The following is a 23,512-nucleotide window of genomic DNA, read 5'->3' as shown; positions in this document are numbered from 1 at the left end:
TTTCAGGATGTCACCTACAGTATGCGATATTCAAAAAAAAAGTCACAAACTACTCAGATCTTTCAAGAACAGATCTGAAGAAGGAACAGTGTTTGAAACTCTGCTTCATTATTTTACAGGAGGTCTAATTTGAAAACCAGTGTATAACAATCCTCTTGGGTCACAGGTAGCTTAAAGCAGAGAGATAGCATTTAAAATGGACATGAAAAGGAGACAGCGGCATTGTGTAAAACTAATTTAAATTATGATAAAATGAGTCATATCTTAAATAACAGGAAACTTCCAGCAGTTTTGTATAATGTTATTTTTAGAATTTGCCCTCACACAATTTTCACCAGAGGGGACACAACACATTTGAATCTGAATGGCTTTGCCAATCTCTGACTGTAGTTTGAACCACCTTGAAGTCTAATTTGATAAACCAAGGCATGAACTGAGTACTGGGATGTTATTTGGATGGTACACGTGTAAAAAAAAAATCAGCTAACTGCTGGAAGCTGTATCAGTGGGCCAGTAGGTGGTATTCTTGTCTCTGAAAAAGATCAAACCCATGCCTGAGCATGATGACTCATTTTACACATTTCTCCAAACTGCCAGTTAGCAAGGTACTGTATACAGCACCTTTGAGATATACAGTATACTGTATATTAGTCTGAGTCTAGAATTAGTGAAATAAATCAACAGGTTGAAAGTACAGCAAGTATAGGAAAGGGAACACCATGTAAAGGGTTTTTACTCTGTCAGGAAGTATTTTTTGTTGCAGAAAATATACATTCTGAAACATGCCAGCATTTTATTTATTTATTACAGCTCTGTGGGATTTTTGAGAATAATGACCACAAGATATCAAGGCTTTAGTTGAACATCAAGTCAGGAAAACTGAGTATAAGAACAGGTAAAAGGTGCAGCGAAGTGACAGAGGAAGGCAGATGTAGTTATGGACAGAGAAGAAAACCTGGATATTACTGGCACATCTTGTGCTCTGCTGCTCAATGTGACACAGAATACAGCTGCTGACTCCAACCCACAGGGAGCTGGGCATTGGACAAGCATTCCCAGAGGATGAGGAAATAGGGAAAGGATGCAATGCATTTGCTTCGATATGTCAGAGAATTCCATACAACAGGGGCCCCCACCGCCATCCCCTTCAGTAAGAATAACTACAGTAGCACTACTCACTGATGAGGTTTACCATACAGAAAAATAATTCACTGAGATGGCCATCGCATGCACAGGCAAATGAACTTGGAATATGTGGTTTGGAACCACGTATGCAGAGAAAGCAAAGTCAAGGTCATTAATGTGAGTTTTCATTCTAAATGAGAGACACTGATAATTCCATTTGTCTTTGCAGAAAATGGAGCAACAGAGAGGGTTGTGACAGTTAACATGATAGAAAAACAACGGAATGATGAAGATTAAATTGTCAGCATGGGCATTGTGGTTAATAATCTTATTGTTCCCTTTTTGGTCTATTCATGTACATACAGTACTACAGTTTTAAATGCTGTAAATCACAGATGCTAGACAAAATGAGGGGGTGAAAGATTAAAATCAGGCTTGACAAAATAAGACTTCTTTTTTCAAATGTATGATCATTGAATTAAAATGATCCCTAATACATTTATGTTTGTACCACAGAATACCACACATTCACAGATGAAAAAAAATCTGCTTTTAATTTTAGTCCATAAATTAAAAACCATAAGCATTCCACTTTAACCATAGTTACTGTATGTAATTATCTCTAGTGTAAACAGTGATGTAAAGAGCTCTGTGTTAAACATTAAAATGTAATGAAATTAACAGAGGTCTAAATATAATATATGTATCAGTGTTAATATCATACTATGCTTTAAGAGACATGCATAGCTAACTCTAAATATATTTCATATGGCCAAATGAAACAGCTACTGTATATTCTGTGTACGCAAAAAGAACATTTTTTTTATGGTGATAAACTTTTAACTCAATCAATCAATTAAGTTTTCTTTTACAAAGACTGCAAGGACATTTCACTGAGTGAAGAATCATATTCAAGGTCACAACAGAGTCCTAACTACACCTCCACTTGAGGTCAAGAATATGATCATTTTGGCATATTCAGTGTGTTAATCATTTGTTTCCAGAATACATACTGTATGTGCTTGTGTTTCCTCCAGTATTGATGTTTCCTTGCCTTTTTGTGGTTTGGTGCAAAATGCTTTTTAAAAAAAATGTGAGTTGCTTCTTTCCATGCGAATTAAATTCTAGTTTTTATTTCAGTACATTTGGGAAAGGAATAGTAAGAACCTGTGCGTCATTTTACCTTCTCTTCGTTTGCCTCCTTGATGGTTGTATTATGTAGCCTGTGTATCTGTAAGGTGCTCTGCCTTTGGAAAAGCTAAGTAAAGCTGAATAAAGTTCTTATGATAAAGGCACAGAGAGGAAATCATTAAAAAACAACTGCATGGTTGAAATATGGTACAATCCTTGGGAAACTGAAAATTAATTCCAGTTTAGCCAATTTTAATGATAAAAAGTTAAGCCTTCAAGAGGGAGACCAGATCACGTAGCCTGTAAATGGTGAATAAAATGTTTGTGTAATAGGAGGGACCCCTCTGACTATGGGAACCTAAAATTGAGTACATACTGTAGACCTGAAAGGCAGCAGATTTCTGAAATTAGGATGGCACAAATGAGATAAAGCCAAACCCATTTGGAAACAGACATGCAGGATACTCTCAAGTGAGAAATAGCAGCCTCAATTCCCCCTTTAAAGGAGAAAGGAAGCATAAGCCCATTGCAAATTCCTGCTGCTTTTCACAGAGAAGAGCACAGAAAACAACCATGCTTTCATATTAAAGATTCCTTTGCACCTTAGACTTTCATTATAGAAGTGCTTTATAATATACCCATTTACATGCACCTTATGATTTCTATCTACATAAAATCAAAGGCACGTGCACAGTTTGAGGGGTATTGTAATGAACAATGTACTGCACATAATATCACATGCATTTAGCAAAAAAACATTGGCAGCATTACTATATATCTGACCCCTGGCTCCTGACATTCTCCTTTTTCACTGACACAGAGCCCCTCCTACATGTCCTCGGTGTATACTGAAGAACTGTATACTGAACTATTCCAGAACCCAGAAGATTTTATGTCTTAAGATTATTTTGGTGGTTTTAACAGCCAAAGGGTTGAACTCCTTCGAATTTATGTATTCTTGTCTTTTCATCCTATGAACTCAGTAGCCCTCACCCCCTTAAAACCTAAACTTATTTGAATAATTCATATTCTATGTGTCTGTGCTCATAGCACCGGTGTTGTGTAGAAAATTGATGATTTAAAGGTGATCCGTATCACCAGATGGATTATGCCTCTAATATCTCATAATTTCTTAACATTCATGTTTAATGCTTTTGGTTAACTCATGAGGCTTTTGTCATTGCTGATTGAAATTCTGCTTTGAAATTCATGCTCATAATTATCTCCATACATTCATGCAACTGCACTGGGTATATTCAATCATGTAACCCATACAGGACTTGCAGTGCTATATAAGACAGCAACCAGCACTTGAGAGAACAAAGCAATTACTTTTAAATGCTGTGCAAAGAACTTGATTGAATAAATCCTTTTCTAACTGTAGCATGTGGTTAAGAATAATTGTTCTATGTGATAAGAAATAACATGTTATTGTAATAATTTAAGGGTGAGCTGTATGAAAAATAAAAACAACCTGGATTGTAACACAGTTCCAAAAACAAAAGCATCTTCTAGAAACACGATTGAATTAAACTCCTAGAGAACGGCTCCCAGACCTTGTCCTGGGGACTGACAACTTCTGTTCCATAGTTTCTTAGAACTAAGCTCTTAGTTATGTTAATTACACCTTAAATCAACCAAATATGATTAACATGAACACTTTATTTCCTCACCATATTGGAGGTGGCCCTGTAATTTCAAATGTAAATTAAGATCTCCTGTTTTTGATTACATAAAAACTAGAATTTGCAAAGGTTCAATCAAGGAGCTTGTTACTTCAATTAAAGATTCAATGAAGTGCTCAGCAGAGTTCAGCAGAAATGACAACCAGCTGGAAATCCCCTGTGGTAGACCACCGAGATTCTTCTGATACATTTCCTTTTCCATGGTTACTTTATAAGTAAGGTTCTGATATTTTGGCTTCTGGGAAAACAGGCCCTGGTGTGAGTGTGTGCATGCCTGTGTTTGTCTGCTGCATGTGTGCCCTGCAATGGACTTGTGTCCCATCCAGCATGTATCCTGCCATGTGCCTGTTGCTTGTTGGAACAGGCTATGGCTTCCCTGCGAACCTGAATTGGATGTAGCAGTTACAAAATGGATAAAATTGTTCCAATATTTTAGATTATTTTTTCTTTATCAATTGCTCCTTTAACCCTTGATTCATATCAGATATGATCCTTGTCTAAAGGAGTATCTTAAGGAACAGTTTCTGAGACTTTATTCTGTATCTAGACATGCTACAGTAATTCACCTCCCAGTTGTGTCACAGTCAAGATGTGGGATTTTAATATTGGCAGAATCTGGATTTTGGTAGGGCATCTGGTTGCTTAACCAAATTGTAACCCTAAAATTGTATTTTATTTACAGTATATCCAAAAACTGTAACCTACTGTTAATGTAACCCAACAGTTAGGCAACCTATGTCTGGGCACAAACTAGAAGACCATTGATAATCAGATTCTTTAGAATTTTAATAGGACCTAGAATCCAGATCAAATTACAGACAACCCTTAACCTGAAAACAGCTTTACTTTTGACTGAAAAAAATGTATTTCCCAAAAAAACAGTAGTTGAGACAATTACCATGGAGTATCAGTGTGTACTGCCCTTCCCCATTGTTTTATTCAGCTCAGGTTTACCTGATGAAGCAGCAGGGCCCAAAAATCAAGAGTTTTGACACCACTGAGTCAAGATCTGGGGTCAGCACATGTGATCAATGCAGTATTAAGAGTGGACAGCAGGAGAGGAGAATAGAGGAGGAAGAGAGAGGAGGGCATGAGAGAGAGAAGAGGAAAAAAGGGGAAGGAAAAGGAAGAGAGAATTCTCAACATACAGTACAGAAAATTCGCCACAACTTGTATTCCTTGTTGATGGAAAGAAACCTGTCGGGTATTAGAAACTATAGGGTCTGAAGTGAAAACAAGCAGAATTTCGTTATTTGTGTGAATATTGCCCTTTTAAACCCAGGCAGAGTTAATTATTCTTGTATAGGGAACCAACTATTATCTTCTTTTACCACCAGTAGCATCAGGGAGGACTTTATTTTATGAAACTATTTTTTATTTTATGAAAAGGTTAGAATATTTTCAGATACATGTTTGTAAATGCTAATAATTAAATGTCGGAAAGGTTGATCTAGTATGTGTGCAATGTACTTTGCTGTAAATAATAGTTCATATAAGTATATTAATACTGTGTAATGTGCATGTTGTGTCCCTTTTAGCCATGGTCATTAAATTTAACTAGAGTTTAAGCAATTGCCTAAAGGCAAGTTAAATTCCTAACAAACAAACTGTTAAAAAATTAAGAAATCCATGTGAACACACTGTCCCTGGCCTGTTGGAGGTTTTCCATTATCTGCCTTTTATAATGTCCTTTTAAATAAGCTGGTTTCAAGACTGATTGATAAATAACCTATATTGTGATATCTCCTGACTATCCCTGTCATATCCCCTCACCATTCATATCTGTTAACCCCAGTACTGCAACAATGCATAGATTTAAATTAGTTTATTGTATGAGAATACACATCAGTGTTGATAACCTGATGATTTATTTACTGGGAACAGACAGCAGACTTAAAGCTGACTTTTGAGAACCAGATGCAAACAGTTCATTAAACAATTGAATGAAAATGGTAAATTCTATGAAAGGAAATACAATAACTGCCTCACAGAAATGCTGTTTTCAAGGAATATGTACCACTTCATCAGTTCAGTATCAGCTTGCATGATCATGGAAATTACATTGTCATTGTCACATTCAACAATGTCTTCACGGTGAACAAATTAATTCACATTTAACTGCAGTAAATGCACTTTGACTGAAAGTCATTCTACCTTCTCTGGGTAATCTGACCACAATTAAATAAAAGCCTTCAGGAACCATTTTTGGCCTTTTAAATTAGTGATGTAAAAGTAACATTCAGTCCACCAGCAGAATAATGGTTCAGATAAGTCAACATGACAAATGTTAAATATTTCCATTTACCTTGTAGGCTGCATGAACCCCATTCTGGGGTACCTGTCAGCATCTCTATCTGCAATTTTCATTGTGCATTGCACATTCTGGGGAAAGAAAGGGGCTAACTACATTAGTTTCTCTATCAGTCTTATCTATAAACCAATCAACATCTGCAGATCTTTTTATACAGTCCTATCAAACTGATTGATGCTTTCATTGGCAACAGAAATGTCTCCCTCATGAAAAACATCAAATGGCACCCAAAATTAAATTACTGTGAGAGATAAGAATCAAGACCTATTATGATAGGGAACATTAACAAAGCATAATGGTTTGCTGTCTGTAAATGACCTTTAAAGAGAAATGTAGTTATTGCCATTTCTTCGATATGCCTACCTCATTTATTACATTGTGCTATGAAACAGTAACGTTCTTGCTGCCTGAAACACAGAGGCGTGACCATAAGTGAAATGATTGAGGAATTATGTCACTTCAGAGCAGGGGAAAGCACAAATAAATTATGCACTACTGAAAAAGAGGAAAATGGATCTCAACCTACTGACAAAAAAAGAACATTAAAATCAAAACAATAAAGGCCAAAAGGGGAAAGCTGATATATTTTGATAAAATACTGATCCCCTCCCAAAAAGACAATTCTATAGTAGTGTTTGCAGTTCACATCAGATATTTTTTTGCCTGCATGGAGAATAGAAATTCTAGGAAAAGATGCATGACTTTCTAAAACAGATTGTGCACTAAACGTGTGACATACTTCCTCCTGTGCTGGCAGACTTCAGACATGCTGATATGTAGTGTAATTTGCATATCAAAGTCACACAAAGAGCAATGTAACACACGGGGGTTATAGCAGAGCCGGCATTTGCTCTTGGTCTACACTGGAAAAGAGATACAGTGCTCAGGAATACTTAGACATTTTAATAACCAACTAATAACTAACACTTTAATAAGTAATAGCTCAAGAATCACTAGACAACAAGCTCTTTGAGGAGTACTAGCTTGGAATTTAAACACACTATATGTATTAACTAAAGTAAGTGAGGCATAAGCAGTATCTCAAGACACGGCTTGATGGAGGAAAATCGTTCCAGTCTTATATCCCACATGGGGCCAGAAAGCATCACAAGTTCAGAACCAGCTTGCATGATGATGGAAATTACATAGCCATTGTCATTTTCTGCAGTGTCTTCAAGGTTACTAAATTAATGCCCAGTTTAACTGAAATAAATGACTGTGATTATAAATCATCGCACCTTCTCAAGGTAATGTGTAAATGTTCTATGTAAAAATTATATGTAGACCATTCTCAATGGTCAATAAGTCAATGGAACCAACCCATGTGATCACCACACAATCCATCAATAAAGCTGGTTCAGACATCTGCCCTGGCTCTCATTATACCCTATAAATAAATGCCAGATGTTCAGTGTTTAGCATCTGAGTTGAGTTAAAACTGCCCAAATGAGTAGATCATGGACTGCAGCCACTACAGCATGACAAAGTCCTATGAATAAATAACCCTAGGATCAGCGAAATAACTGTAGATCATTGTCTGCATGAAAATTATTTGCATGTTCAGAAACTATTCAGGAGTAACATGGTGACAGCAGAGAGGCAAATTCTCCATCTTTTCCAGCTCAGAGCACATCCAATGTGGTAGCTGAGAGAGAGTTGGAGTTTTTCATTCACCATTAAATGCTGTTTTGCCCTTGCCAATGTATGTGGGGATGTTGTATTTTTCGAGTCAACTGCTGGAGCAGTAGATAATATAAGGAGTAATTTCATTTGAAATAATCAATATTACAATTTTACTGCCCAGTCCTTGATCCAGCAGTATTTGTGTTACTTCAAGCCAGTCCAGGAATGCAATGCAAGTCCACATACTGCAGTAGCATGGTTTCAAGGAAACTATGGCCAGATCTTGCCAATGTCAGCTTTTTCTTATGAGCAGAGTCCAATAAAGAGTCTGCGAGATGAACTTACAAACACCATCATTGAGCTTACAAACAAACCAGCCGGCATTTGACAGCTGTGCAGGAGGGGCATCCTACAGCACCTTACTCTGAGGCTGGTGAGCTCTATGTCCCAAACCTGCCAGGACTGTGTTATTGTCCAGGGAGGACAAACAAAATACTAACTTTGAGAAGTTTTCATTTTGATAGTGTGCCAACCTTCATATTAAAAAACAAATTATGATTTTTTTACATGTATTTTTGTTCTCATGTTATGAATGTCTTTCTTATTCTTGTTTTAACTTATTTGATTAAATCCATTAGACCCGAGAATTGCATTTCTTCACATCAGAACATATAAACATGCATTTATCTGTGAGCATCTAGCATGTGCCACCTTGACTACTTGTTTTTTTCTGTTATTTTTTTCTGAAAATACAATTTAGAATGTGAACTTAGAGGGGAACTAAGGCAGGAGAAGTCTATTTTCTAAGTAAGACTTTGTTTGCCAGATAGAAGCTGTTGTTGCCAGTTATTTTCCTTTGTTTACCCTTAAACAAAGTAAGTTACTGTACCTGTTGTTTGATTAGTTGACAACATTTAGACTCCTAAATGTCAGTGATGCTTGAGGAGCTGAAAGGCATTAATTTCTGACAGTAAGACTGACAGCTTTTCAGCCAGTGTAAAGAAACAGCACAGGCAATACTAAGAGGGAGGAGAATCAGTACAGAAGGAGGACAATGACACACATTCTGATTTTAAGGCTTAGGGGAATGTCCTGCACTGCTGAAGAAACTAAACTTTTTAGTCTTATCAGAGACAATTATAATGAACTTGACAAGTACTCAGAATCTGTAAGGGCACTGACAATGCCCACCCAGCAGATTGCTTCAGAATGAACAGTGAAACACAAACCAGAAGACAGAAGTGGAAATGATGTAGAAGTGCTTTTAAAAAAGAGAAAAGGGGGCACTTTATCCAAAGGGACGTGGGAGTATGTTACCAACACATGTAGTTGAAGTCTATGCCCTAATTTATTCCAACAAATGGATAGTTAAGTTCCTGGAATCAATGAACAATGAACCTCCAAATAGCTAGATGAGCTGATTGACCTCTCCTTTTTGTGACTTTTAAGTTCTTAGTTTAAGTAAGTACGCTGGCTTGGTGAAGATAGCTGTTGGTCAATCAGGGTTGTTGCCATGACCCTCATATAGTAACTGTACAGGTGAGATGGAGAGAATGCATGAACCCTTACCTCAGCAACGTGTGGGGTCAGGCCGATTTCCTCCTCCTTCACTGCAAAACACCAACATTAGAACAGAAACATTGGAGGACTGGTGGTGTCCTTGATGATAGCACTGCACTTTGATAGGTGTCTGGCATGGTGCTGCAGTAAGTCCTGCCCATCCATCTCCAGGAGCACTTCATTAGTTCTCATTTCCCTTGGTCATTTTGCATCTCTGTTTTATAGCCTGTCTTATGTTTTAAACAGAGGCCTTTAAGAGCTGAGAAGCCCATAAACTTCTTTATTTCCTTTTATACTACACATTTTAACAGATCATGCCCAGCATGATTTATGTGTTTTTTCATTCCTCTGTGCTACTAAAATTTTCTTTAAGTGTCTTTATTGCTCACAGACCTGCCCCTACTCTTCTACATCTATTCAAACTCCAATCACTCTGCCAAGTTTTCATTGAATTCTCCTCTCTGTGGGAATGCAGGCACATATGCAGTAGGACTGTCCTTAGGAAAAAAGTGAGGTAGATGTATCATTTTAAAATTTTTATTTAGAAATGATTGGACTGGTCTGTAGTTCTGTTTTTTTTTTTTACTATTGGATTGTATTAAGTGAACTTCAAAAGAAATGCATTCTCATGTACACAGTCCATATATTTTTCCTAGGTTACTCATGTTGTATCAGAGGAATCAATAATTAAGCAAATGCAATCTTAAAACACACTTGTTTTTTTATTTATTATTTTTTTAAACACTTGTTTTAACAGAGAAAACTTATAATTACTGTGTGACAGAGGAGCCTGTCACAAGGTACAGGTTGCACAGAAAATACAATATTCATACACCTCCCATTGAGAGGTTGCTAGATCCTCAGGGATTGACTAGTAACTGATATTACTTAATCTCATATACATTCACATACATAAACATACCTAATTTCATATACTTAAACACAGGTATGGGTGAGTATTGTGGTGTGAATGGAGAGCACTCATGGATGATACTCACTGTTTGTTTGGTGTTGGTACTTCTGGGGTGGGTTAGCCTATGGTAGCCTCAGAAGGCCAAACCTAACCCCAGTTCTCAAGGGCTATTTAAGGAGATGGGAAAAACCACATGCATTGAATTGGAGAAATGGTTTGTTCCAGAGGGGGAGGGGCTTACAAGCTATTTAAGCTGGTCCCTCCAAACCTAAGAGGGGTTGGTTGTTGGTGGTTGGAATAGCAGGTAGTGTGACTGAAAACAGAGAGTGATCAGTGAGAAAAGGAGGTTTTTCTTTTTTGGGGTTTTGTTTTCTGATGTGGGGGACTAGGAGTGCTGTGGATAGACTGCACTTGTTTTGCTTGGGTGCTTTTGTGGCGGAGCCATTCTGTAATAAAATAGACCTACTTTGGCCTTACTCAGGCCATTGTGTGACATCCTGTAAATGGGGAGAAGGTTTAGTGTTACTATTATATAATGTTTATCATATTAATAAATGTCCTGCCCCTTGCAGATTAACAGAATTGTGGTTGCTTCTATTTTTGTTGCAAGGATCCGTTACTTATTCCAGCCAGCTTTAACTCTTCAAAAGGAATCATAAACACACCACTGCTATTTTAAAACCAGAAACTTTGAAAATGAATAAATTACGAGATGAACCACTGAGAACAAGCAAACCAATGCCATCAAAAAGGAAGACAGTTGTACCAATCACAAATGTAGCATTTTAATAGCATGTCATATTAGACAATCATTTCAATACTTTCTCTTATTTCTCTTGTCCTTGTGTCTTCCTAGGGGTGGGGAATAAATATCTGTAGGTTTTACTTCCTTGACAGTCCATTTTTTTCCATTCAAATGTCTGTTGTAAGATGCATAATGCTAATATTAAAACATAAAATGCTATTTCTTACAGTTATAGAAGAATGACAGCTGAAGCTGTTACAAAGAGGAACATTAAAAAATGTCACTACTGATGCACAGAGAAAATTCATGAAGGTTCCATGGATATTTTTAACGAAATTGTTTTGCAGAACAATAGTAATGATACAACAAACATACAATTTACATAATTTACATAGGAGTTCACACAAAAAATAAAAAAGCAGTGGGACAAGGACACTAAACACAATTTCTTTGTTAAAAAGCACATGACCATTGTATTACAATGTTTGCACTGCACAGAAGTGAATGAGGGCTCAGTAGCACAATCACACTGTTCAAAATCACTATAATCACTATGTGCACCTCCATACGTACCTCCATATGGACAATGGTGTCGAAATTGGTATTTTTGCTGTATACCCGAGCAATTTAGATTTGAGAAGAAAAAAGATGAATATGAGGCAAAAGCACAGAATGTCACTTTTGTTTCTGGGTATTTCAGTGCTTGTACATTGTACCATATTAGAATAATAGCACCTTTTCTGTCTTTTGCTCTACTGTAGCTGTGTAGGAAAGTCCAGAAGGGGAGGAGTGGAGGGCAGGCTTACAGGTCACCGGGCACTCCGTGCCCTTCATGGCCACAGGCAGGTGTGTGAGGCGTAGAGAGAGCAAGATTCCACTTTCTGTGCATGAGACAGGAGAGAGAGGAAACCCCCCACTGCTCCCATACAGTAGGCTGGGGAAAGAGGAGAGTGAGCTTCTGCTGAAGGTAACAGAAAGGTCAAAGATCAGCTTAAGGCCAGAAGTGGAATATTTTTCAGTAACAATGAAACAAGGTTTATACACAGAATGTGAAGCTTTTACAAGATACCTAAGACCTGCTCTGTGCTTTCCTTTTTATCTCTCAGGGAAGCAGGGAACAGGACGCTAGAAAATGTAACTGTTTTTTTTCCCTTACTCACTGTTGCTAAGTAGCTCTAAGCTGCAAAACTCTGTCTTCTCTTAGTGAAAATTGAAAGCTGGCTGGTACCAGTCTAAATATCAGGCTAATCCCCAACCTTGCATTCCTGAGATAATAAGTGCATGTTTTTGTTTTAGCTGAGCTACAGTATACCCAAAGGATGACTTCTCATATATTTTTTTATACTACGAGTATAAAGCAAAAACCAGTAACATAGCAGTAATTAATTTATATTAAAAGATACATAGTAGTAAAAAATATTACAGTTTTCTCTTTGTGTATCTCTGCCCAGTGTGAACTTGGGGGATACTTCTGACCTAGTTTGTAGATGAATATCTACAGTACTGCACAAGAGGCAGGATGATGAAAAGCTGGCCTTAGCAAGACCTCAGCTTGAAGTCTTTAGTTCTAGCATTGTGACCTTGCATTGTCCTTCTGGAAAATCAACATTCCTGTTGAAAAACTGTAGGATGAAGTACCTTATCAATGTATTGCTGAGAAGCATGTTTGCTTTAACAGACTAGATCAAAAAACATTATTCTTCACGTCACACAAAAACTGATAAACCAGTTTGCATTTAAATATAATGGTCAACATAAAGCTCACCCTGATGTCCCCAAACATATTGTCTTCAGTCATGGTCCAAATGGCATTGACCAGTTGATACAGCTCTCCGTTAGTATCTCTTCCATTCACCACTGGCAGATGAAGAATGTGTTAACCCAGAAAAGTCTCTGAGCATGTGAAGTATTTTTATGTAGACTGGGGATGTTCAGTCATTCTGCCTGTAACATGAGTTAAATCTTCTTGGAATTTAACATGGTGTAGCTTCAAAACCATACAGATATGACATGTTGTCTACCAGCAACCAGGCAATCATCTTTACTCAAAAAAAAGTTTTTACTGATCTTGTAGGAATTAAAACAATGTCTTTTGGAAGAGTAATATGTAGGGATCCACAAACAAAGAAGTGTGGAAGTACTGTAATTGTTGAATTATCTAAATTCAAAAAACAAACACTAAAAATGTGGCATGTTTATGAAATGTACTTAGTATTGTGTTGTCCCAAGGAATGCATTCATTAGTTTGCATGCAGGAAACTTGAACTGTAACTAGCAAAGGGTGCTACTAAAAAAACAACTGCCATCTAACAGTTGAAGCCATTATATTATCAATACAGCCATATGTGAGAATGTGGACTTCTCATTTATCATTATCACCTGGTGTGTCTATTTACAAATAATAGAGAGGCTACTAATTCTCAAGAATGGTCTCTTGTGGTGGGCAGTATGGTGATGCTGTGGTTAGCATAGCTGCCTCCTAGTTCTAGGGCCTTGGGTCCCATTCTGGACCTGAGGTGCTACAGTATCTCCATGGAGTTCATTTGTGCTCCCCGTGTCCATGTGGGTTTCCTCCAGGTACTCTGATTTCCTCCCCCAGTCTAAAAACATGGCGGTAAGTTATTTGGCATCTGGGAAAATTCCTCCTGGCGCGAGGGTGTGCGTGTCTGTATCTGTGTGTCAATCCCTCCTTGCCTGCCTGGTGCCTGTTGCCTGCCAGGACAGATTCTGGTACCACCTTGAATTGGATGAAATCTATGGATGGTCTTAAGAGACAGGTTTGTGTTTAAATGCTCCTCTTTAACAGTGAGGACTGAGATATGAGAAAGGTACAGTCATCAAGTTGTATTTGCATTAAATATTAAAATGACTGATCACATATGCAAAACTCTGTTATTTAGAAGGGGGATTTTTCTAAATTTGGTAAATTGAGTTTGAAGTTTTTGACATTATTGGACTTTATAATTAGGAGTTATGAACTCAATGTGGTGTAAAGAGTTTAACTTGTCAAGATGGCAGATGACTGAGAGAAGTCACAGAGAATGGAAATAAAAATATCTGACTTTAAACTCAGCAGGATGTTAGAAATATTGCTTGGAACCTGGTGCCTAGGATGAGTACAGTTTGTTATACTCACAAAGGAAGGTTTTGCTTTCAAGGGACTCTGCTGTCAGATTTTCTAACCATTCCATAATGATGTTAACATTCGTTAACAAACAGGAAGAGCTGTAAAGTTACAGAGACAGGGCCTTAGTGAATGTCACACGCAATTTCATCCTCCCAGGACAAAAGAGTTGTTGAAGCTGGTTAATTTAGAATTTAGCGATAAAGAGCAAAAAAATATTGCACTATATGCAACAGGTCTATAAAAAATGCAAGAGCTCTTTTCAATTAAGAATTATTCTTGACTCTTAGTCTCTGTATGTGAATACCAGTGCTATTTTCTCAGCTCTTGTTTTTAGCTTTGATCCCAATTTGAAATATTATTGCTCATTGTACTTTGTGGTGAGTTTTTGATTAGAAAGTAATTCAAGGCGAGTGCAGTGGACAGGTTATCCACAGTCCACAGGGCAAATCACCCCCAACCTGACAGTGAAACCCTTTCCTGAAGCTTAGAAATTTTGCAGGCTGCTTGGTATCAGCGTTGCTTGATGCACACAGTTTTCCCTGCCCCCCACTAAGAGGTGGACTGTGGTGATTAATGTTTGTGGAGTGTGTAAACAATCATTATTCAGCCGTAGTGCCGTTCGCATGCTGACATGATGCCCCTGCAGACAAGATTGTGCATCTCTTCGCAGTCTATAAAGATTGCTTTTAAAAGGCAGGGAGCAAAATACAACAGCAAAGGGTTTTTTGAGCTGCTTCAAATCTTTAGTGAGAGCCTCCATTAGGGTGTAGAAAAGAAAGAGCTGCTGTATACATCCTAGACCGTATACTGTATAGACCTTAACTCCATACAGTACCATACTGCTGGTATAGAACACAGTAAAACCTACACATACCAGTCACCATTATACAGTATATCAATTCATAACAAATTTTGAGGAGTGTACAGTAAATATCTGACCTCTGTTTTTCTAAATAATACATATACTTTGAGATGAATTTTGTTTAAAATTTTAACTCTTTATTTTGTGACTTTTGAGACTCAGATTTATTATTATTGTTGTTATTGTTGTGCTTAGCAATTACAGTATATGGAGCCTCACTAATGTTAGTTTTCTCTCATTTTGCATGACATTAAATAATACGATATTTTGTCTTATACAGTATAGTTGAAACTAATAACAAATTGTGCCTATGTCACAATGATTTACAATATGTGTATGAAAGAGGATGAAAAATGAGAAGGAAGAAAGAACTTAATTTTCAAGATTGATCCACCCTGTTGATCTTGTGTAGCATTTCCAGACCGGGACATCACTATTCAATGCTTATGTTCCATGCAGGAATGGAGAAAATTCCTAGTGCCTGACTCGTAAAAGATAATTATTTTTCTAGGAAAATACAATTAATGCAAATCACAGTATCCTGAGTGTGTGGTGCAAAGACAATCTTATTTTAGATTACAGCTGAAACCCTCACAATAGCTCTTCTTTCACTTCTTGTACCTCTCATAAAACTGTATTGTTTCTTTTTGCACCCTAGAATGTCTGGTAGACGATATTTACAGGTGGGAGGGAAGACCTTCAAAGTGTATAAATTGAGTCCCAAAAAAAATCCACTCTGCAGAACTGCAAACAATCTACTTCTTGTTAGGTTAAATCTTTTGTTATCTGTTTTATCCATGTCACAAGTCATGCTTTGCTCTATAATAATTTTTTTAATATCCAGCTTTGCCTGTTATCCTACAAGCAACAGGCGCAATGTGGAATTCAGCCTGGATGGGAAGTCAGTCATGCCAGTCACACAGATACATGCACACTCACACTCACACTAGGACAAAGTTCTCAGAATCCAATTAACCTGCCAGTATCTTTTTGGATTGTGGGAGGAAACCAGAGCAGCACTAACCACTGTACCACCAAGCAGCTTTACTTTGTCACGTGTTTTGGGTAATTAAATCACTCTACAAAGCACCCCACTGGTTCCTTCTGGTTTAATCTCTTCTTTTTATTGTTTTATCCCCATTAGCCGTAAAGCGCTTTGAGTGCTATATAAGTGTAAGCAATTATTATTCTTCTCTGCACCAAACCCTTGCGAATGTGGAAAACCATACTCTGGTTTTGCTATAATTTACTATAGTAAATGTTTAGAAGGTTAATTTATATTTTCCAGACAGGTAGGTAATGTTGTATTCATTTTTATCTGTCAATTTTTATCAGTAGCACTGTTTACTTTTTATTTTAATGGGTCAAAATAATTGTAGCTGTCAATTGCTGCAATACTGGAACTACCGTACATATCTTGGTTTTTGGAAAGTTACCGATCTTTCCCTTTAAATAATTCCATTATACTTTCCCATGTGCTTCATGTCTGTTAAAGACATGAAGTTAAACATTGGAAGTTTTCCCCCCGCGAGTAACTTTGCCCACAACATGAGTTACAGTATGCCCTTTCATTGCCTATGAATTCCTGTCATTAGTGTTTATTTGGAGTTTCTTTGAGATACAGAAACTGAATGGAAATTGGAGGTGTGTGGACTAGTTCCAGGAGAATGTTTGATTCACATCTTTACAATCCAGCCATTGGAAGGTGTAGTAGTCGTGTAGAGGATTTTACAGAAAAGGCATTGAGTTTGTTAGTGATTGGCTCGGTCTCTTTTAAAATGTGTCACTGTTATTCAAACATCTACCTCTGCATAGTTATTTTAAGCAAAGAAACAAATTTGAATAGCATCTGCTGTTAGATTAGCATAAAAAATATTGTACATCTAAAACCTGAAATGGACCAGCTTTCAATAAAATGGGGCCTGATTTGATTCCATGCATTGCTTTTTTCTTTTGTGCTGCCAACAAATGTAATGAAATACGATAGTTACATCTTGCTATATACAGTATGTTTGTGTGGTCAAATGTTTTATTTGTGATTCAACCCTTCTGTCAGTATTTTTTGGATTATGTTATTCCCTACAGAACTAAAAGCCTTTCGCAGAAAAAATACAATCAAAAGAATAAATATTGGTTTCTCACCTACTGTGTGTTTTGTCATAAAACGTCTCATAATCTAAAAATTTACTAATACTGAAATGACAAACAAAAGTTTCCCACTGGGGCTGCAGTGGTTAGCTTTGGTGCCTCTCAGTGCTGGTTTTGGTTCCTGCGATGTTATCTGTGTGGATTTTGTATGTTTCTCCTCGTGTTCATGTGGGTGTCCTCCAGATGCTCCCACAGTCCAAAGACACGCCGGTAGGTTAATTGGGTTCTGCGAAAATTGGCCCTGTGAGAGTGTGTACAGTATGTGCATATCTGTGTTCGTGTTTGGAAAATTCCTTGCTGGGATAGACTCCGGCTCCCCTGCTGCCGGATGGATGGACACAAGTTAGCCCTCAAAGAATACCGGTATCCATTAGACTGTAGAATTTGTAGCAACATACCTTGCCTTACTTGAGTCCACGCTGGCAGTTAAACTCAAACCCCTCTGGTGCTTTAGTTTGTCCTTAGGTCATTAAGTCATCGACTAAGGCAAAAATGCTTTGCTAATAGTTTCCTAAACCTTGTAATCTGTCTTAACTCCAAACCTCATTCTCTGCATTCTCATCTCCCCTTTTGCAAAGCTGTTGAAATATGAAGTGGTGACAAGCAGAGAAACAACAGAGAGATTACAAGAGGAGTGATGCATTCACTCCTCCTTCCTCCCCCACACACAGGCTGTATGGCATTTCAGCACATGCAAGCTTTGAAAACAAGCAAGATCCCGAAACAGCTGTCCTTACAGATCGGTATCAAGGAACATCCTCCTACACGACACCCACACTCTCAGACATAAACACTTGCAAAGCAACTGAAATGACTGAGGAAGTATCCATTACCTTCACTTAATTAACACAAGAGGATTCTAATGTGAACTGGAAGCTCGAATGTGAATTGCAGCATACTTTAAGAGTCTCAGAATCACCCAAGCCTTATGTAAGACACCAATAAACTGATTAGACACACATATCACATACATATAAACCAATACTGACCATCAAATAATGGACATCATGTTGCTATTGGTGGATGGGAAAGAAAAAGCAGTAATGCTTTAATTGGATATTGCTGCATAATGGCTTCACAATCTCTTCGTAACTGCTACACAAGATGTTATAATCACATGCGAAATGTTTTATAGGACATATGTAAGTGACATACTGTGAGGTCTTGAAATTTGTTGTAGATTTGTTCATAGTGCTTAGTTCAATGTGCTAAAACAATTGTTTTAAATTACCGGGGTTTAGTACTGTATTACTGTTCAACAATGACTGTGCTTCTGCTTCATGTAGTACAGCTCAGCCTAAGACAGACTGCATAAAAGGAAAGAGTGTAGCTCTGAATAATTAAAGCTGCCTCCACAGAAGTTAACAAAGGAAATGCCAGAGTGCAGAAAGTCATTCTTGCAAGGATGCATTAGGAAAATTGACAGTAATCAAAAGCAGTTAATCAATTAATATTTGTATTGGTCCAGGGATTATTTTACAAAGGCATCATGAAGACAAACTCAGCCTAGGTTGTTTTATTGCACACAAAGCCCAAGTACCCACTGCTGGAACAGAACAAAAGGAAAAATGTTCTTGTAAAAGAAAGAAAAATAAGTGAGAATTCCAAGAACAACAACAATGAAGGCCAGAGTGAGCGCCATGAAAGCAATGCGTCTTGCAGTGCACCAGCAGCGGCAGTGGTTCTGAAGCACGCTAGAGGGCAGCGTAGCACTGCAGCAGCTCCTCCTCACAGCTGTAGAGGCTATTCTGCATTTTATCCTTCATGAGGTTTCATTCTTCATATAAATTACCCAGCGTATCCAGCCAACATAGTTCCTTACCAAGCAGCCCACCACCTTAATAAAAGGGATTGGGTCTTATCTTCTGGATCTCAAATGAATATTGAGAGACATGTCTGAGGGTGCATATGGAATGTTTTTCTTTTTCTTGTGGACATTTCTACACAGTTTGAAAATATATATACAGTACCTGTGTGCTGTATACATAATAATCATGCACTGCAAAATCTTGTTCTTCTCCAAAAACTGAACGTTGTGAACTATCATTTTATTAATTTAATGTGGCTATACTGTACCTTTCTTGTGCATTTTTCATGCATTTGCTCAAATTTTAAGTCTGTTTGATGCACTCTAGTTTATGAATGTCGTTGCACCTCCAACCTACTGTATACTGTAGCTTATCCTTAGGTCCTTAAGTGTACTTCTGTTTCATCATAAATTCTGGCACCACTCTCACAATATTGATAAACTTTTGTATCAAGCCATTCCACGACTAGTTTAAATTATATTATTACAAAGTATGTAATTAGCAATTAAGCTGTTGCAAACTATATTATTTAACAATAACCTTCTTAAAAAAGTTTACAGTATAAGAGGATTTTAAAACGTCATACGTCTTTATATGGTTTTGTTTCTTTCAAATGGTATCAGATAACTGAGATGTATTAATGAAATCATTGTTTCCTACACTATTTATAAAAATACATTTTAATAGCTGTACTTAATAGATACAGTAAGTTGAATCTAAGCATATATGCAGTGTACTGTAAAAAAGAAAAAAAGAGCAGTGTTATAATATTAAATAATAAATGTTCTTCATTTCCTTTATAATATTTGAGGAAATTTGCACAATATGTACTTGTTAGATCATTTTTCTAAGTCTTTTTATTGAATTTAATTTTTCAACAAACTACGGACTAAACAAAGAAATGAAAGTTTTCTCAAAGTATTGGATAGATTCATTACATGAAATATGATTTGTAATGAGATTTATAGAATTGCAAAATAAAAAGGTTAATAAAGAGCTTGTTGGAGCAAAACAAAATATAATAGAATAGAAGGAAAGAAATGGTCCTGCTCATTATAATGGAATTAAATAGAAATTTAACTGATTTATGCTGTACGGTTTGAATTTGCCATATGTAGGAACACTTCTTTCATCAAAGACTTGGGAACAACAAATGTATTTTAGCCTTTTAAATGTCCTCGTGAATAAAGATTACAAGATGGCTGTATAATTGCACCCTTCAGGTAATCTTTAAAATGTTGTGTTCTGCTGGGGCAATATTTATTTTTATGGATGCAAATAGTTTGTCTGCCTCCAGAAATGTATTTGCCCAGATATTAATAGCTAGATCCAATATATGGATATTACAAGTACTGTATAGCAGCAAGGCAATGATTACACTTAGAATTAAGTGTTTGTTACAATAATCTTTCTCTTGCCTTCAACTGAAAATAAGTCCCTGGAATTGCTTAACTTCTTTGACTCAGTTTTTTTGGAATGTTATTAAGACAGGACTGAAAAATATCCTGACACCTCCAGTGATGAACTGCCCACGTCGATACCTCTCCACCTGCAGCTCCCAAAGGGAGACACATCTGGACTGAGACCACAGGTGAAGGTCAAATCCACTGATGGGGCCAGACTGACACACCAATGAGGAGCATGTCTTGGGAAGATGCCATCTACTTTACATGTTATGACAATCACCACTTGTGACCATGCAAGTGTCCTCTTTGGTCGTTCGCAAAAGCCCTCTGGACATCCTGGCATTTTGACAGGAAACTAATCACTGGACTGCACCACCGTTGTCTGAACCACAATGGAAACAAGCTTCGCTGAAAGTAGCTGATCAGAGAATTAATAGAAGCCAGTGGATGAAGATCGGAGAAGCTTCAGTTGTCCTTCTCATTGTGGACAATTAAAAGCCTCGTGTGTTTTTATGAATGTTGTTTTTTTATGAGACTGACTATGACAAAGATGTCTGCACTATACTGGTAGGTGAATTAGCATGAGCATTGGGTGTGTGCATGTCTGTGTTTATGTTTGTCTGCTCTGCCATGGACTGGAGTCCCATTCAGGCTGTACCCTCCCTTGTGCCTGTTGCTTGCTGGGATAGACTCTGGCTCCTATCCTCTGATCCTGAATTGGAAGAAATGGTTAGAATGACTATACTAATCCAGGTATTATAGTCAATGTTTTTTAACCCTGGTTTATTAGTATCTTGTATACTCTGAGTGATTGATCAGCTATTTGTGTCACACAAATACAGAACTTTTATTGGTTTATATGTCACCTTATTCTGTCAATAAAATTGTATGTTGTGTGCTTTGAATATTATTCAAGTATTGGTGGGTAGTTTGCTGTTTGTTCTAAATGATTGATTCCTTTCAGCCTTAATGCACTCCCTTAATTTTCTTCTAAGTGTGTAAATAAATTTGAGCCATGACACTGCAACGCAATTCACAAGTACAGATTCTAATTAAAGAAAAAGATATGATTGCATTATTTGATCACATACAGTACAGTGTGATCAATAACAATCAGAGGTTTAGTGACATTGTACATGCATTCAGGAATTGTATGCTCCTTTGAAGAACTGTCATATACAGTAATTACCTAGATAATACCCATGTGCCAATACAACATTAATATACAATAATGTTCAGATCTCTCATCAAGTGATAGCTTTGAAAACCATTAAAACGAGTAACATTCAACACTACAGTCCGTGAAATCATTGGAAAAACCACTGAAAATCCTAAACAGTTTATTATCTGCTTATGCAGATAAGTAGGTTTTGAGAAACATTTTCCTAACTTATGCAGCTAGTTGATAGAATAAACATACCATGTTTATTAAAGAATTCACACTTTCATTTTTTTCCCCCCAGGGTACCGTAAGTACAAGCGGAGACAAATATTTCTTGCAGATCGCAAATAATACGATCTGGACCTTCCCAACTTCTTAAATGCAAGATGTGCAAAATATATCCATTTATATATAGCATACTAAGTGAACATTACTATGAGTGGTTGTTTGCAGGAATACATTCTGTTGTAATAATTATGTCCATTTATTTATTTTTTTAGCTTTATGTCGTATTCATCAGTTGATCTAATAACTGATTGTGGCCCTTAATAGAGGTGGAGAATATTTTCCAATGAAACGGTTTAATTGAATTAAAGGGAACCCCATAGGCTTCCTGTCTAAACCTTTAAATGTTTATGTGTCTTTCACAGTAAAACATTAGAAAGACATATTCAAAACAATAGCAAAAGCATTTTGTCTTTCTTCAATTCAATTCATTTCTTAAGTTTTGTCACTTCTAGGATGTAAATGTCTTTTTCTCGGTCTGCTCTTGGATAAACATTTGAAGGTGATTGAACACATCTAAAAAATCTGTATGATTTATTATGAAGACAGGTCCTTTGTGAGCCTTAAAAAAATAATGAAAAGAATACATTATTGACTATGTTTACTGTTGTATTTAATTACTGCTGATCCTAGAGGAGGTTATAAAGTGTTTTTACACTTATTTTTTACTTTTTTGCATTTTTCTGGAATTTATTTGCTTAAACAGTACTCATAAGAAATGTTTAGTAAAATAAAAATAAACTATGTAGGCATGCTATAGAGAGGAGGGCTTAAGTCTCTGGCTGGTCAGAATTTGCTTAAAGACAGCTATTTTAACCTTTTAGATTAGATTTTTCTATTACCGGTCGATTTGATTGGCTTCAGTAGGCATCTTTGTGTATAATGCACTGTTTTAAAGTTAAAAAGCACTTTTTCAAGGTAGTAAAGGGTTCTTTAGCACATTTGTATGCCTACATTTAGCTGGAGAAGTGATATGTTGGTGATTTTCTACACTGAAATGCGAGATGAATATATCTCTGAAAAAGGTTCATTTGCTTTATGCTTATTGTATTTGGTTACAAAACGCAGTTCTGAAAAGGTCAGGTTGTCTTGAGTTTTGTGATATAAACTATGTGGTGCTATGTTTTTATTTTGCTGTTAAAATATACAGTATATTATTTAACCATTGTGCAGTATCTATCTAAAACATTACACTATTAATTTGTTTATTATTATTATGTGAAAATAAACTTAATGGTCATGGTTAAAGGATATTGGAAATCACCTGAGTTTGGGATATTTTGAGAAACGATAATAAATGCTGTTTTTGTTATGAAAGTTGTAGCGTTAAAAAAAATACGCGTTTAGGCAGATATGGCTACACGGGGATCTAAGCAAAACACCTCATTATTTGAGCAGGTCCTCTCAGACAGACCACCTTAACTTATGCTGTAAGCACCCTGGTGATGTTATTGTGGTAATTACAAGTGGCTGTAGACCACAAAATGTATAACTTTGGAAAGGGTGTATAGACTTTCCATATGCGCTGTACTGTATATTAACACACTATAACAATAGCTAGGCATTGTAAATTATTTGAAGTGTAATAATCTTTACAGAAAAATGCATTTTAACAGAAAGT

General features: G+C 36.8%; 1 long non-coding RNA gene across 2 annotated transcripts; it reads right to left on the bottom strand.

Annotated features, from left to right (window-relative positions):
* Positions 1–10,138: 10,138 nt before the first annotated feature.
* LOC138224413 (uncharacterized) lies at positions 10,139–17,792 on the bottom strand. Of its 2 annotated transcripts, none has more exons than XR_011182892.1 (4): positions 17,629–17,792; positions 14,230–14,318; positions 12,859–12,950; positions 10,139–12,054 (listed from the first exon to the last, which is right to left on the bottom strand). It is a non-coding gene; the product is annotated as an uncharacterized lncRNA (long non-coding RNA). The 2 variants fall into 2 exon arrangements; XR_011182893.1 differs by having other exon boundaries at positions 10,139–12,051.
* Between the last annotated feature and the right edge of the window lie 5,720 nt (positions 17,793–23,512).

This window comes from Lepisosteus oculatus, chromosome 21, assembly GCF_040954835.1.
Source record: "Lepisosteus oculatus isolate fLepOcu1 chromosome 21, fLepOcu1.hap2, whole genome shotgun sequence".
Classification (NCBI taxonomy): Eukaryota; Metazoa; Chordata; class Actinopteri; order Semionotiformes; family Lepisosteidae; genus Lepisosteus; species Lepisosteus oculatus.
This window is presented reverse-complemented; position numbering and strand designations above follow the sequence as displayed.